A 15475-nucleotide genomic window follows, 5' to 3' on the forward strand; every position below is an offset into this window, starting at 1 on the left:
TTTTGACCTTCCAGACTGGATTCCAAGAATGGTAAAACGGATAAGGTAAAGGATCAACTTATTTACAAGAATAATTGTACATTGTTGAAAGTGTGGCACTGGAAGTTTAGAAGTGAACACTAAGTTTTCCAATGCTTTAAACTTTATAAACTTTACAGATTATAAACCAATTTCAAATAAAATAAAGAAAAGAGGTATGTTTTGAGATGTAGGCATTAAAGATGTCTTATAAACACGTTTGAAGTAGAAAGTTGCAAAAATATCATACTGGATTTCAAGAAATCACATTTAAGTAAATTACAATGCCTAAATGATAAAGTGGTCAAAAGAATCAGAGAAAGTGGTTTGAAAGATCCGATGAAGCTTTTACACATAATATGAACTTCAGTGCCATAAATTTAAGTTTTAGAGCATAATGTTTTAAAACTTTTATAAAAGAATATGCTTTTAAGTTTTTCGAAAACGTACCAAAATGGTAAGCAAGGTTTAAAATAGTGTATATGCCCTTAAAAGCACATATATACATTCAAATGGATTTGAAATGAACTTGAAATTTCAAGGTTAAAACCAACATTGTCTAAATTGAGTTTTAGATAAAAGTGTTAAGTTAAAGCAAGTTGTCAAAAAAAAAGTTGGTTGTTTTTAGCAAGAAATATGGCTGACATTATTAGGAAAGGTCTACTAAGTTGTACAAAGTGGTTATAAAGTAGTTTCTCGATGATAAATAAAACCGATGTGATGAAATGACTTTTGGACGGGAGATGAAGAAGGAGGGAATAAGTAGATTAGTGTAGCTGATCATACCTATATACTAAGGCGAGCACAAGGCGAGTACCAATGTCTTTTCCCCAAGATAAAGGACAAGAAAATTTGTTTGTAAAACATTTTATGGTGTTAATGCAGTTTCGTAGACTTTTATAGAGGTCAAAGTTTAAGTTATAGGTTTGGCGTCTGTCTCACAGCGTAAGATGATATAATCCTTTATAATGATAGGAATGTCAATAATGTCGATAACTCTTAAACAAATATATGAAAATAATAAGGTTTGAAGGAGCATTCAAAATTTGTAGGAAGGATTCGTACAATAATGTAGTGCCATGTTTGATCGGACATAAAAATTTCAGGTTGGGTGTGAAACATGTTAGTAATTTTAAAAATGTAAGACGGTGGTATACTTCTGATAATCACTAGTGTATACAGGGGTCTCAAAGTAAGACTTGTAAGTTTTTCGATAACCGGGTATGGTTTGTGCTTTAAGACAAGGTAAAGATGGTAGGGTAAGAACTACCTAATGAAACGCTTTTGGGTCAAATGGATATTCTAAGTTAGGTTTTAAGCTCAAGATGGAAACAACCTAAAGCTAAATTTGTAGCATAGAAGAGAAGTTTCACGTATCAGTAGCAATGGGTTGAGCTTTCGTGCCTCCTCGTGAGTCATATTAGGGATTCTCGCCAATGTGTAATGCCCGTGTTTATAGGCTAGGAACTAATGATGATGTAATAGTTTAGACCAACCATTGAAATTTGTTTTGAAATAATAAAGATGTATTATTTGATTTTTATGTGTTTTATGCTTAATTATTATGAGTTAATGAATTAAAGATAAAAATAAGCGTCAAAAATAAAAATTAGATAAACCCGATATTTATGTAGAGAGTTGTAGTGGTTGAAACAAGGATTCCATAGATATAAAGAGTATCAAAATACGAGTTATAACGAAGAAGTTATGACCTCTTGAATTTTTCACAACAGAACCGGCACGACGTTGTGTCACATAAAAAGTAAATTTATGATAAAGTGCTTTTTAGCATTAATGATCTAAATGAAGGTCGTAGTGTTCGTTAAACCAAGAGCATGCATGAAAAGAATGTCTAAATCTGACTTCGTATGAGGAAGTTATGAATTTTCTAAGATTTGGCATAACAATATGCAGCCCAAAACTCGAATATTAGATCGAGTGATTTTTAGACAAAACGACCTAAATGAGAATTAAATATCTTGTTGATAGTCGTTCAGCGGTAAAAAGACCGACAAAATCGGACATCAGATGAAGAAGTTATGAACTTTTAACGGACTTTTCCTGTCCCGGCCTGTTAAAAATATAATTTTAAAAATAAATTCAAAATTAGCAGACGGAGTCTAAATGAAAGTTGTAGAACATAATTTCACCTACGCTTGGATATAAAGAACATCAAAAACAAAGATTGTATGTGAAAGTCACGAATTTTTGAAGTTTTGGGCACAAACTACGAGGTTGGTCCGGGGGAGTACGCCCAGTGTACCGAAGGAGTACGCCTAGCGTACTCGTGTAAGTGTTCACAGTTTGAGATTGGCCACACAGCCCTACTCTTTTGCATGATGGACACGTGTTGTAGCCTTGACACGTCCGAGCTAATCTCTTTGTATGCCGGTGTACTGGTTGAAGAAGGAGTACGCCCTGCATACTCTTGTTGGATAAGGTGTCTAACTCCATAATTGTTTCTGGTATGTACTTAAACCGACCCGACATGGTCCATCTGGGTTGCATGGCACCATGCATGAGATAAACTAAATGAGAGAAATAACACCTATGGTTTATTAATATATTATAAGTTCTAATATATTAATAATATTATTTAATTAGATTGATCAAGAATTAATTTAGAATTAATTAAGTGATCGAAAGATAACTAATTAAAAATATGGGTTGATTATGTAAATCATCCATAACTTATATAATGGGCTAAGAGGCTCCATGGATTATCAAGTTGGGTTCCATCCATAGGATGCTCCATGGAGTTAATCCATGGAAATGAAGAGTCGTGTTACATTAGGGTTTACCTAATGCAACAAACTCTATAAACCATGTGACATCTCCCAAAATCAGTTACACTAAATAGAACAAGAGGGCTAGAGCCGATTTTTGAGTGTTATACTTTCTCTCCAAGTTTACTCCATAGCATTTGGTGTTGTGTGAAGCATTTGAGGCATCAGACTTGGGGTGCTAGGCTCACAAGATTTCAAGGAATCAAAATCAACAACAAGGTATGTTATTCTATCTTTCATTTAAGTTAAAATGTTCCCCATGTATGCTAGATAGGATCATGAACCTTGGAAATCAAATTTGCATGAATCTTAGACAAACATAGATCCAAGGTTTATTAGGGTTGCATATACACTTAGGAAATTTTAGAATGATCAAAACCCATCAGTGGTATCAGAGCTTGGTTTTTTTGTTTGTTATTTGTGCAAAAATGTGTTAAAAATCGAAACTGCTTGTTGTTTGAGCAGTGGAGTCGTCGAGTCCATGGGGGGATTCGATGAGTCCAAGTGAAAATTCATCCTACTCGTCGAGTAGGTTCATGCACTCGACGAGTAGGAGGCCCTGACAGCAGATTTTCGACTTTAATTGCTGGAAATGGACTAGAAACATTACCCTAAACTGTTTTGGTGTTTTAAAACTTGTTTTAGATGGTGTAATGTTTATACTAATCCATTTACAATGACAATTATAAAAAAAAAATTACAAGTTTTATGAGTAATTTATGATTCTTGAAATGTTCATATTCATGTTCTTAAACTTATGAAGATTAGATGATCATAGGAATTGTGTGTAACCTACTTGGTAGTATAATTCATGATCATTATGTGTTTTAATGGAGTCCATAACTTGTCCTCAAGTTACGGAAAACCAAAGGTCACACTTTAATAAAAACCATTAAAAGAACACAAGGGTTATAAAAATGAAGAGTCTTGATTTATAATACTCAATTAATTCATAAGTTATAAGAAATGAAAAGTTTCGAAAGTTTACAAAACTTGCCCTCATGTTTTGGAACAAGTAAAGTCATGATTAAAACTTTTGTTCCAACCCTTAGAATTTTAAAAGTTAAAATTCAAACCTTATACTTTATAATATTATAAGTTAATAATATATATATATATATATATATATATATATATATATATATATGTGTGTGTGTGTGTGTGTGTGTGTATAAGTTCAAGTCGTCTTACCGCTAGTACACCTCATTGACGAAGCCGGTCTATAAGGGGGTATAAGGTTGTTGCCTATAAAATGGCAACTTAATGGGTGTCCACTCTCACCCACCACTTCCTTGATCGGTGGAGGGTCGTTAGCTGAACGGGTAGGACAATGACTTATAAACTGTCATTAAAAGTATAAAAATAATTATAAAGTAACTAAATGTTTCAATTAAATTCTCAATCTTAGTTACTTTAGGAAAATGTGATCAAAGTGTTAATCCATAAAATTACACTTTACACTTTGTTTAAGTCGTTAGTGGAGCGCGAGTGCTTAACCGGCACACTAACTTGAACTTAACAAGGTAGGTAAAGGGTGACTTAAAGTTTATTATAGGTCGGTGGAGCACGTGTGGTTAACCGGCACATCGATTGAATAATAAACATTGAGGGTATAAAGTGGTTTGCAAGGTTACTTCACACCTCGTTTTGTGATCCTCGGTATCCCAGTCACAAAACTTGGAGGGCACACTCGAGATTGAAAAATGCCTTTGAAAAGTTCATTTAATTTCAAAAGAATCTAGAAATTTCTAAGAACCAAATTAAAAAACTTAATATATTAATATTTTGTTTTTTTTGGTGGAAATTGGTGAATCGTCATTCACCTACCTTTCAAATATGTTATTACTTAGATTACGGCATACCTCTTCTAAGTATAATATATTGTGATTGGGTCCTAGCCTTAATAATACATTTGGGTGTTTTATTAAGGACTAAATTAATATCTAAACTAATATTGTCCTTCTTCTTACTAAGATGTCTTCAAACAATGCTGCTTCTGGCTCTAATCCGAACGTCTACTTTACCCTTATGAATTTGTGTAGGAAAGTCACTTTTAATGGATCCAACTTCAATGAATGAATCAGAAACATCAGGATGATTACCCGCTACGAGGACAAGGAATATGTCCTCGATAAGGAGCTTAAAGAGATTGATGAGACCACTGCAACTCCCCAGGAGATCGTTGACTTCCAAGCACATGAAAGGGATGCCACCAAAGTGGCATGCATCATGATGGCCACCAAGACAGCAAAACTCCAAATTTCTTATGAGGACTTCTACCCTTTTGAAATTCACCAAGAGTTGATGGAAAGATACCATCAAAGTGACTGACAAGAGAGGTATGAAATCATCTCCTCCATGATAACAACCCAAATGAAGGATGGTGAACCCATCACGGGCCACATGTAGAAAATGCAAAGATTTGTGGACCGTCTGTGAAACTTAATGTGAACTTCCTCGAGGAGCTTGCAATGGATATCATTCATTACCCTCGTATTATGATCAATTCCGAATTACATATCACATGAATAAGGAAGAGGTCACACTCATCAGATTTCAAGGACTCCTAAAGACCACGGAAAGTGGTCTTAAGGGTAAGTCGATTGTTACTCCTACTCCTATCAACCGCGCCCCTATCATGGCAATCGGGTAAGGCAAGGGTAAGAAGGGGAAGAGTCCCTCGAAGGGTACCAATGGTAAGACCCTTGAAGGCTCCTCTTCAAATGGAACCAAGAAAGGCTTCGTCACTCCTTCAGTTGACCCAAAAGAGGCTGAATGTTTTTATTGTCATGAAATGGCACATTGGAAGCGGAACGGCCCAAAGTACCAGCAAGATGTGAAGGATGGGAAAGTTAAACCAAACCATGCATGTATTTACACTATATTATCTAATAACTCACCCTATTCTAACTCTTGGGTCCTTGATACTGGTTGCGGTATTCATATATGTTCTGATTTGTAGGGACTAAGAAGAAGTGAGAATGTGGAGCATGGAAGAATAAACTTGATCATGGGGAATAGGAAAGCTTTACCTGTCACCAAGATTGGAGTTTATACTTTATCTCTAAGTAGTGAGCTTAGTTTAGATTTGAATAAATGTTGTTACTCACCAGAAATGGCAGGAAGTATTATTTCCTTTCATGCATTGTATAAACAAGGTTTTACCTTTTCATTTTATAATGAAGTTGGTTCGATTAATGCTTTCTTTAATAATGTTCTTTATTTTAAAGCATTGCCTTGTGATGGTGTGTATGAAACTGTATCTGTTGTAGATAACTTAGGAAATAATGCATTGTGTATTGATTATGTTAATGATAATACTTGGATAAAGCATCATTATGGAATTGTCGTCTTGGACATATAAGTAAGAAACGCATAGGCCAACTCCAAAAGGATGGAGTCTTGGAATCATTTGACCTAAAGTCAGATGATAGTTGTGAATCATGCTTACTTGGAAAAATGACAAAGTCTCCATTCACTGGTTCTTGTGAGACGGGTGAAGGTTTGTTGGATCTGGTCACACCCCAAACCGGAACGGTGGAAACGTTCGGGGGCGGATGACTTCATGTGGTAACGTAACAAATGAATACATAGTAAAGAAAGCAATACAACCATCATATATATAATTGAATGTTTACATTTGTCAAAAGTTGCATGTTCAAAACCAATTACAATATGATGCCAAAATATGAAATTAAACTGGCGCCGCAGCGTCCCTTCTTCAAAAGCATATTGTTACCTATAATTACTGAATCCCTGGGACATACAACTAATTTTGAAAGAGTAGATCAACATTTAAGCTGGTGAATTTCATAAGTAATAAATGACAATGTTTGTATGAAATGAAATGTTTTGTCCTTGTTTGTTTGTTTCTAGAAAATCCTATATTTCCTACTAGTATAAAAGTAGCCTTCTCTCGAGACCAATGTTTATTTCTAAAAATGTATGTATGTATAAATTTTCCAATACTTCTGAAAAACCCCGTAAATCAATGTGTTTTCAATACTCCATGTGAGTTTTATAACCATGTTATTGACTAGAAATGCCTATACACAACGTTCTTCAGGCGTTGGAATGTTCTGACGTTTGTCACCCCAAATGGTGGATTGTTGCTAACAGTCAGGGCGTGGGTTGTCAAGCCCGTATAGACCTATACACAAACACCATGCTCCCCCTCCAAGGCACTCTGGTATATAATATAGGACTTGAAATGCGTACTCGAACGTACGTGAAGTTAATGTCGCACAAAATTTAGTATAAAACTGATTTACGTATGAAAATGTTCATTTTTTATTGTATGTGAAAGTAAACTTCTTAAAATAGTATTTCTAGTATGTAAAAGTTCGTAATGTTCTCGTAAAACTATACCTATTATAGTTTTCTAAAAGTGTGTCTCGTTTGTATAGTAATCCCTAGTAAAAATGCTCACTTGCTATGAAAAAGTTATAATTTATATAGTACCAATATGAACATATATACATATATAACCACATTCTTCATTTTCAAAAATATAATGTTATCGTAATATATTTTGCATACGAAAGTTTCCCTATAATAGTTATAAATCACATGTGATTCTGTTGATAAAAGTGTATAATGAAACTTGATATATATAACACACGATAATAATAGTGTGTTTTACTTGTATTCCCCCCTTAAAAGCATATAAAAGTATTTATAAAACATTTAAAAGTGTGGATTATAAGGGTATGAACTCACTTGAAAGTTTGCAGAAAGCGAGATGGAAACCGGGCAGAATTTCTTCTTGGGAAACGGATTTTTCTCGGGATTCTCGGGAATCTCGGGAGTAAAAATGACCTTCGGGACTTGAGCAAAATGACCGGGGCTTCGGGTGTAACGCCCGTGTTTCTAGGCTAGGCATTAATATCCACATAATGGTCTAGGTTAACCTTTGTAACTCATTTAGAAGAAATGAAAAGGAATTATGTGAATTTTATGTGAATTATGTGTTTTATGCTTAATTATTAGGGTTTAATTAATTAAAAATAATAATAAGCGTCAAAATTAAAGTGTGAGATAAGTCCGATATCTTTACATAAAGTTGTAGTGGTCGAAACAAGGGTTTCGGGGATATAGGGAATGCCGAAATCCGAGTTATAACAAATAAGTTATGACTTGTCGAAGTTTCGCGACAAAACCGGCACAGTGCTGAATGTCGTAAAAAGTGAGTTTTCGATAAACTACTTTTTAGCCTTAGAAATCTAAACGAAAGTTGTTGTATTCGTTAAACCGAGAAGTTCGATAAAAAGAACGCCCAAATCTGACTTCGTATGAGGAAGTTATGATTTTTCGAAGTTTCGGCGTAGCAGTAGACAGCTAAAAACTCGAATTTTAGATCGAGCGATTTTTAGCCGACACAACCTACACGAGAATTGAAGGTCTCGTCATTAGGAGCACAACGGTAAAAAGTCTGACGAAAACGGACGTCGGATGAAGAAGTTATGAATTTTTAACGGATTTCCTGTCCTGGTCTGTTAAAAATAATAATATAAAATTTAAATCAAAATTAGCCGACGAAGTCCAAACGGAAGTTGTAGATCGTAATTTTAGCTACGTGTGCATATAAAGAACGTCAAAAAAGGAGCTCGTATGCGAAAGTTATGGATTTTAGAAGTTTTGGCGCGAAAACCAAGAAATTTCGCATAGTCACACTTTGCCACGTCACCCTCGCCTCGCATGTGACACGTGTCCTGCTGAGTCACCGAAGCTGCTGAGTCACCAGGCTGCTGAGTCATCCGAGCACATGGTCCTATCCGAAGTGGTCCAGTGAAGATCCGACACGTGCCTTCTCCCTCGTGTCCGAGCCCTCGCAGAAGCCACGTGCTTCCCTCATCGGATCCGAACTTCGGTCCAATCACAGGCCGCCAGAAGCTCCTTCGGGCGCGCAACCCTCATGCGAGCCTCCCCCTCTGCGAGCCTTCTCAGCCGTCGGATCAAAAGACTCCTGACCGTCCGATCAGAAGGTCTTCCCTATAAGTAGAAGGTTGCGAGCCTTCCCGGGTAACTTTGGAAATTTGCCATTTTTCACCCCTTTCTTCATATTTTCTTCACCTTAACATCCCGCAAAGCCCCGGTATCGATTGTAAAGCCCGGAATACTCCACGAAGTGCCCGAGAAGCCCGGAAAATTTATCTTTTCGGTTTCGAAGCCCGACCTTTCGCAGAGCTCGGTTTCTTAATAAAACTCCTGGTTTTATTAAAAACGATCGTTTTAGGAAACGAATTGCTGTCCGATTATCATCAATTCAAGTGAGTGTATATTCACTTTCAATTTACACATATATATGAAGTATTTACCTTTAAATACGTGTTACGTGTAAATATATTAATTGTTTATTTAAGGTGACTGTTGTGTTGATATTCTATACAAGTTTTAAACGGTATATATATTTTTATCTACAAATATGTTGGGTAGAACATGGGTAGTTAGTTGGTGTGTGATAAAATAAAGTGATGAGAGGTATCGATGTTTAAGATGATCTAGTCATCTAACAGAGTATAGACAATGGCCACAGACTATTTTAGATAGTCCAGTGGAACGTTAGTAGACTCGTAATCGGTACATATGTTTGAACTATATGTTCATAAAGTGTTCTTGAACTATATGTTCCTTAGGTGTTTTTGAACTATGTGTTCATCCGTTAATTCTTCTTTTTGACACTATTACGTGTCGGGGTACGGGAGTACTTTATTAGTATTTTCCCTATGCTTTCATTTTGAAGACATTTGGAGTCTTCGTTTCTTTTGTGAAGTGATCGGACGAGCTTCATGAGTCAATGTTTTTCCTTTCCGATGCTAGATAGGGGTGAGTCTGGGGGTTATATACCTCACGATATTCAGACCACAACCTAGGCATCAGTTAGTGTTTCCATTGCTGGATAGGGTGCGTCTGGGGGTTATATACCTCACGATATTCAGACCACAGCCTAGGCATTGATAACTACCCCTGACTTAATTGTCTTGTGGTTCTTTCTTTTACGAACAAAGGTTCATAGTTAAACTTAGTCCATTCATTCAATATCTTTATCGATCCATGTTTACTGCTAGAGGATTTCTGAAGCAGTTTAGTTAGTTAGTTGTTCATATCGATTCTTTAGGCTAGATCTAGTAAGATCACTGTATAAAGTTAGTATGTGGGGATCGATGTTGTTAGTTCCTGTTGAGTAAATCTTGGTGATGATGTGACGTCGTGCCGATTAGATAAATCTTGGCGACAATGTGACTTCGTGCCTATTTGACATAAATTGTTGAAGGAAAACAATGTTGTCACCCCGATGTTTGTTTTATTTGACATAAATTGCTGAGAAAGCAATGTTGTCACCCTTTGACATAAATTGTTGAGAAAGCAATGTTGTCACCCTTTGACATAAATTGTTGAGGAAAGCAATGTTGTCACCCCTAATGAAAATCCTTAGGCTAGGTTCCTTGTGATAGTTGTTTTAGGGACGTAACGTGAGGATAACGGGAATGGGTAATTGGGGTAATTTGGTTGACTGATTGATGTTTGAACTTAATAAATTTATGTATTGTGGGTTGAAAACCCTATATGCTCACCAGGCTTCCAAGCCTGACCCACTCAGCTTTTTATGATTACAGGTACTGGACCCTGAGCATAGTCGGATGATGATGATGAGTGATTTTGGATTATAGGCCATTAGTTATAAATAACTGTTGTAAGGCTTATAATGTCTTGTTTATGCTTTTGATCTGTATCGGAACATGACATCCTGAGGTTTTGTTATGATATAAAAATATATATTTCTTAAAGCAAGGTTTTGATAAATTTTTATCATGTTTGACTTTGGGAACAAATTCCGCAACACTTTAATGAAATGATTACTCTGATTTTATTTTAAAAAGCATAAACGAAATCAGTCTTTTCTGGCCGTGAAATTGGGGATGTCACAGTTGGTATCAGAGCATTAGTTTAAGCGAACTAAGAAATTGTAGAATTTCTAGACTTAAACTTATAATGTTAAGTGATGATTGTGAGATGAGTGTCTACCATATTTTAGACACGAGCACTAGTTTATTTTAGGTAAGATGCCTAAAATGCCCTTATGTGCTAAATGTTATGTGTTTGCCATGTGTGCCATTATTTGTACGGATCTATGGTCTGTTGCCGACCGGATCTGGAAACCTTATGTGTGTAGGATTCTAAACGTATGACTACGGTATTGGAACTAACATATAAACGTTTCGAAGACTTAACATCTAACAAAAATGAGGATCTAAATTCACCTACGATTGGTGTATAGATCGAAATGCCGAGTACTCAAAGTGGGTTCGAAAGTGATAATCCACAGCCTGAGCCAATCACGATGACTGGAGTGCAGGCAATAGTACGTACGATGTTAGGTGAACAGATGAAAGAAGTCCTAGTAGAGTCTAGGAAAATTTTATGATTAATTGGACACATTTGCATGTGTTAAATTGTTTTGTGATTTTAGGACTTGGGGACTGCGAGACAGTACTTGGGACGAGTATGAGTAGGTGTGAATAGTAGTAGAGATCTATACTACTGGAAGCACAGGATTCGCACTTGGATCAGAGAAAGTCACAAGGTTACCAAGAAGCTATTATTTGATTCCGTCTTGTTCTAATCTGTTGTTACAATCGTTTCGGTAATGACTAAGAAGATGATTGTTATTCCGACCCTAGTGGTCATATCGAATTGAGTCCGACTACGATGAGTTGGTTATGTGGTTCAGAGAACCAAGTTCAATGTAGCAATTGACTTAAGCCGAATTGAAGTAAAGGCTGATCAAAGCGATCAACAGAAGTATCGCACTCATTGTTAAAGAAGTTGATATTTAGGAATAATACATGTTGAATTGTGATTGTATCACATTAGAACATGAAGGAAGGTGTAGTTTGTTCTGAAAATTGTCCCAAGGAGATCTGAGTCTAAGTAGTGCAGTATACAATGAGAGATCATTAGAACATGACCCATTGGTCTGTTACAATAAATGAAGGAAAGTACTTATTCCAAGAAGAAGAAGGAGTCCTCAATAAGGAATTATTTGTAACTCGAAGGTTGCGATTGAAGGTCCTATAAAGATCTGAAGCTTTTTAGGATTAGCTGGATATTATTACTGAATTATCCAAGGCTTTTCTTCAATCGTGATTCCATTGACAGCTTTGACCCACAAAGGAGCTGTCTATACTTAGAATGAGAAGCATAGGAAGCTTTGAGAAGCTAAAGAAGAAGTTGTGTGAAGCACCGATTCTTTCATTACCTAAAGGAGTTGATGACTTCACAGTTTATAGTAATGCCTCTGGATTTGGGTTAGGATGTGTTCTGACCTAAAGGGATAAGGTGATAGTGTATTCATCGAGGCAATTGAAAGAGCATGAAAAGAAATACCCCACTCACGATTTGGAGTTGGCAGCGGTAGTATTCGCCCTAAAGATATGGAGGCATTATCTTTATGGCACAAAGTGTAAAATTTTCATTGATCATAAGAGTCTCCAATATCTCTTTGATCAGAAGGAATTGAACATCAGGCAACGACGCTGGCTAGTATTACTCAAGGACTACGACTGTGAGATACATTACTGTGACATCCCAAATTTTACGGCCAGAAAAGACCGATTTGTTTATGCTTTGTTTTTAAAATCAGAGTGATCGTTTAAAGAAAACGGTTGCGGAATTTGTTCCCAAAATAAAATATGATAACCATTTTATCAAAACATTTCTCGAAAAGAATGTATCTTTATTAAATAATAAAACCTCGGGATGTCATGTTCGTTACAGACCAAAAGCATAAACAATATAAAATAGACCTTACAATAGTTATTCAACTACTGATCTATAATCCAAAATCTCTCGTCAAGTCCGCCGACTTATACTCTTGTGTCATTACCTGTAATGAAAAGAAAACTGAGTGGGTCAGGCTTGGGAGCCTGGTGAGCATATAGGGTTTTCAACCCACAATAATACATTTGTTATATTCAATTATCAAACAATCAACCCAAATACCCATCCCCATTATCTTCTTAAGGTTTCACCCTAAGAACCAACTATCCTTCATTCACTTATTCCTAAGGAATCGGCACGAAATCCATTGCTGCCAAAGTTTATCTATCGAGTACTAAATCCATAGTTATCAGACGCTAACTCCATAGTCGTCGGGGTTCACTCAAGCGGCGCTAACTCCATAGTCACCAAGGTTCACTTAACAAGCGCTAACTCCATAGTCGCCAAGGTTTACTTAACAAGCGCTAACTCCATAGTCGCCAGGGTTCATCAAATAGGCACGAAGTCACATCGTTGCCAAGGTTTATACAATAGGCGCTAACTCCATAGTCACCAAGGTTTATACAAAAGGCGCTAACTCCATAGTCACCAAGGTTTATACAATAGGTGCTAACTCCATAGTCACCAAGGTTTATACAATAGGTGCTAACTCCATAGTCACCAACTATCCTATCTACCCATGTTCTACCCAACATTTTCGTAGATATAAATACTTACACAGTTTAAATCATTTAACACCTGGATAAAACTCCAATTTCCATGCCCATCTCAAATAGACAAATAATATATAAACACATAGCACGTATTTCATAGCAAATACTTCATATTTATGTGTTAGAAGAAGGTAACTACACACCCACACATATAAACAACAATATACTTAATACACTCAAACCACACTTGTATTATTATCGTGTTTATGAAAGGTAGTATACACTCACTTGATCAGAAGATGATCGGACAACACTACGACTTGCAGAAGTAGTAATCCACCGCAGATCTGGAAGATCTCCACAAAATCGAACTTCTCGCGGGCAAAGCTTCGGCTCGGGAACCGCACTTCTCGGGATCTTCGGGATCTCGGGACTTGCCTCGGGGCTAGAGAATAATACCGGGGCTTCCGGATATTTCTGGCACACAAAACGATGCAAAATGGGAGAGAGAAGAGAAGAAATTGGCAATTGGGTCGGCTGCCTTCGCATCCTATTTAGAGGAGGCTGGAGCCTCGGAGTACGCGGGGCGTACGCCAGTACGCGGGGCGTACTGGTCCGAAAAACGTCACTGCGTTCGTCATCCGAAGCCACTTACTGCGAATGTCGACACTTCGGAGTACGCGGGGCGTACTCGAGTACGCGGCGCGTACCTCGGATCAGACCGGTGACTCCTTCGGATAGTGTTTCTGAATTTCCTTTTAAAATTAAATACAAAATGATTAATAAACTTCGGATATTCATATCTTCTTCATACGAACTCCGTTTTCGACGTTCTTTATATCCACGTGAAGATGAGACTACGCTCTACAACTTTCATTTAGACTCCGTCGGCTAATTTTGATTTTGATTTTTATTATTTATTTTTATTATTTATTTTTAATAGGCCGCGACGGAAAACTTTGTTATAAATTCATAACTTCTTCGTTTGACGTCCGTTCTCGCCTAACTTTTTATCGCTTCGATACCAACAACGAGATCTTCGATTCTTGTTTAGATTGCTAAGGCTAAATATCGCTCTAACGTAAATTCACTTTTTACGTCGCGCTGTGTCGTGCCGGTTCTGTCGCAAAACTTCGACATGTCATAACTTCTTTGTTATAACTCGGATTTTGGCGTTCTTTATATGCACGGAAACCTTGTAACATATACTACAACTTAGTTAGGATTATTCATCCTAAATAATCTTCTATTAAAAAGTCATTTTTGACTCTTATTGTCTCTAAATTGACTAGCCCTGATCTACGGGCGTTACAATTATCTCCCCCTTAGGATGATTACGTCTCGGAATCATCAACGAAATAGGATTCGCATACTGACTCCATAAGTTATCTCTCCATTCTAAGTAATAACCTTGATGGGTCGTGTCCCGATGACCTCTCATCATAGTCGGACTCAATTGATATGACCCCTAGGGTCGGAATAACAACTATATTACTAGACATTACCGAAACCATGGTAATGACATACTTGAATAAAATGGAATCAATTACTAGCTTCTTGATAACCTTGTGACTTCCCCTGATCCAAGCGTGAGTCCTGTGCTTCCGGTAGTATAGATCTCTACTACCATTCACACCTATTCATACTGGTCCCAAGTATTGTCTCGCAGTTAACCAAGTCACCATACATAAATCATATAATCATTCAACACATCAGATAACAAAACCAGGATTTATATTAATTCTTGAAACTATTACACAAAAGTTCAAGTTCACCCTATACTATGCCTCTAACAGGCTATGCTTCCTGATACAGACTTTACCGACTTTATATATTAATATGAAGTCTTCATCCTTTAACCCTCCCATCCCTTTCTGCTTCGTTGAGGAACATGTTGAATGCCCTTGGCTGTGGAGGTGTGTTTTTCTGTGGGCAGTCTTTAGAAATATGACCTTCTTCATTACACCTATAGCACATCTTCTTGTTAGGTGCGCACTTGTTGGCATAGTGCCCTGTCTTCCCACATTTGTAGCAAGTCATCTCCTCGCTACATTTCCCGAAGTGTTTCTTCTTACACTTCTCACACCACTTAGCCTCATCTCTTCCCCCAGATTTCGAGAATTTACTTTCTTTGTCGATTATTGAAGATCCTTCACGCTTCCTTTTCTCTCCAACTTCAGCCCTTTCCAGACCCTTTTCTTTTATTTGGGTCTCAACATTTTTGGCTGCCCAGATGGC

This window comes from Lactuca serriola, chromosome 8 (genome assembly GCF_051521515.1).
Source record: "Lactuca serriola cultivar US96UC23 chromosome 8, Lser_US96UC23_V15, whole genome shotgun sequence".
NCBI lineage: Eukaryota > Viridiplantae > Streptophyta > Magnoliopsida > Asterales > Asteraceae > Lactuca > Lactuca serriola.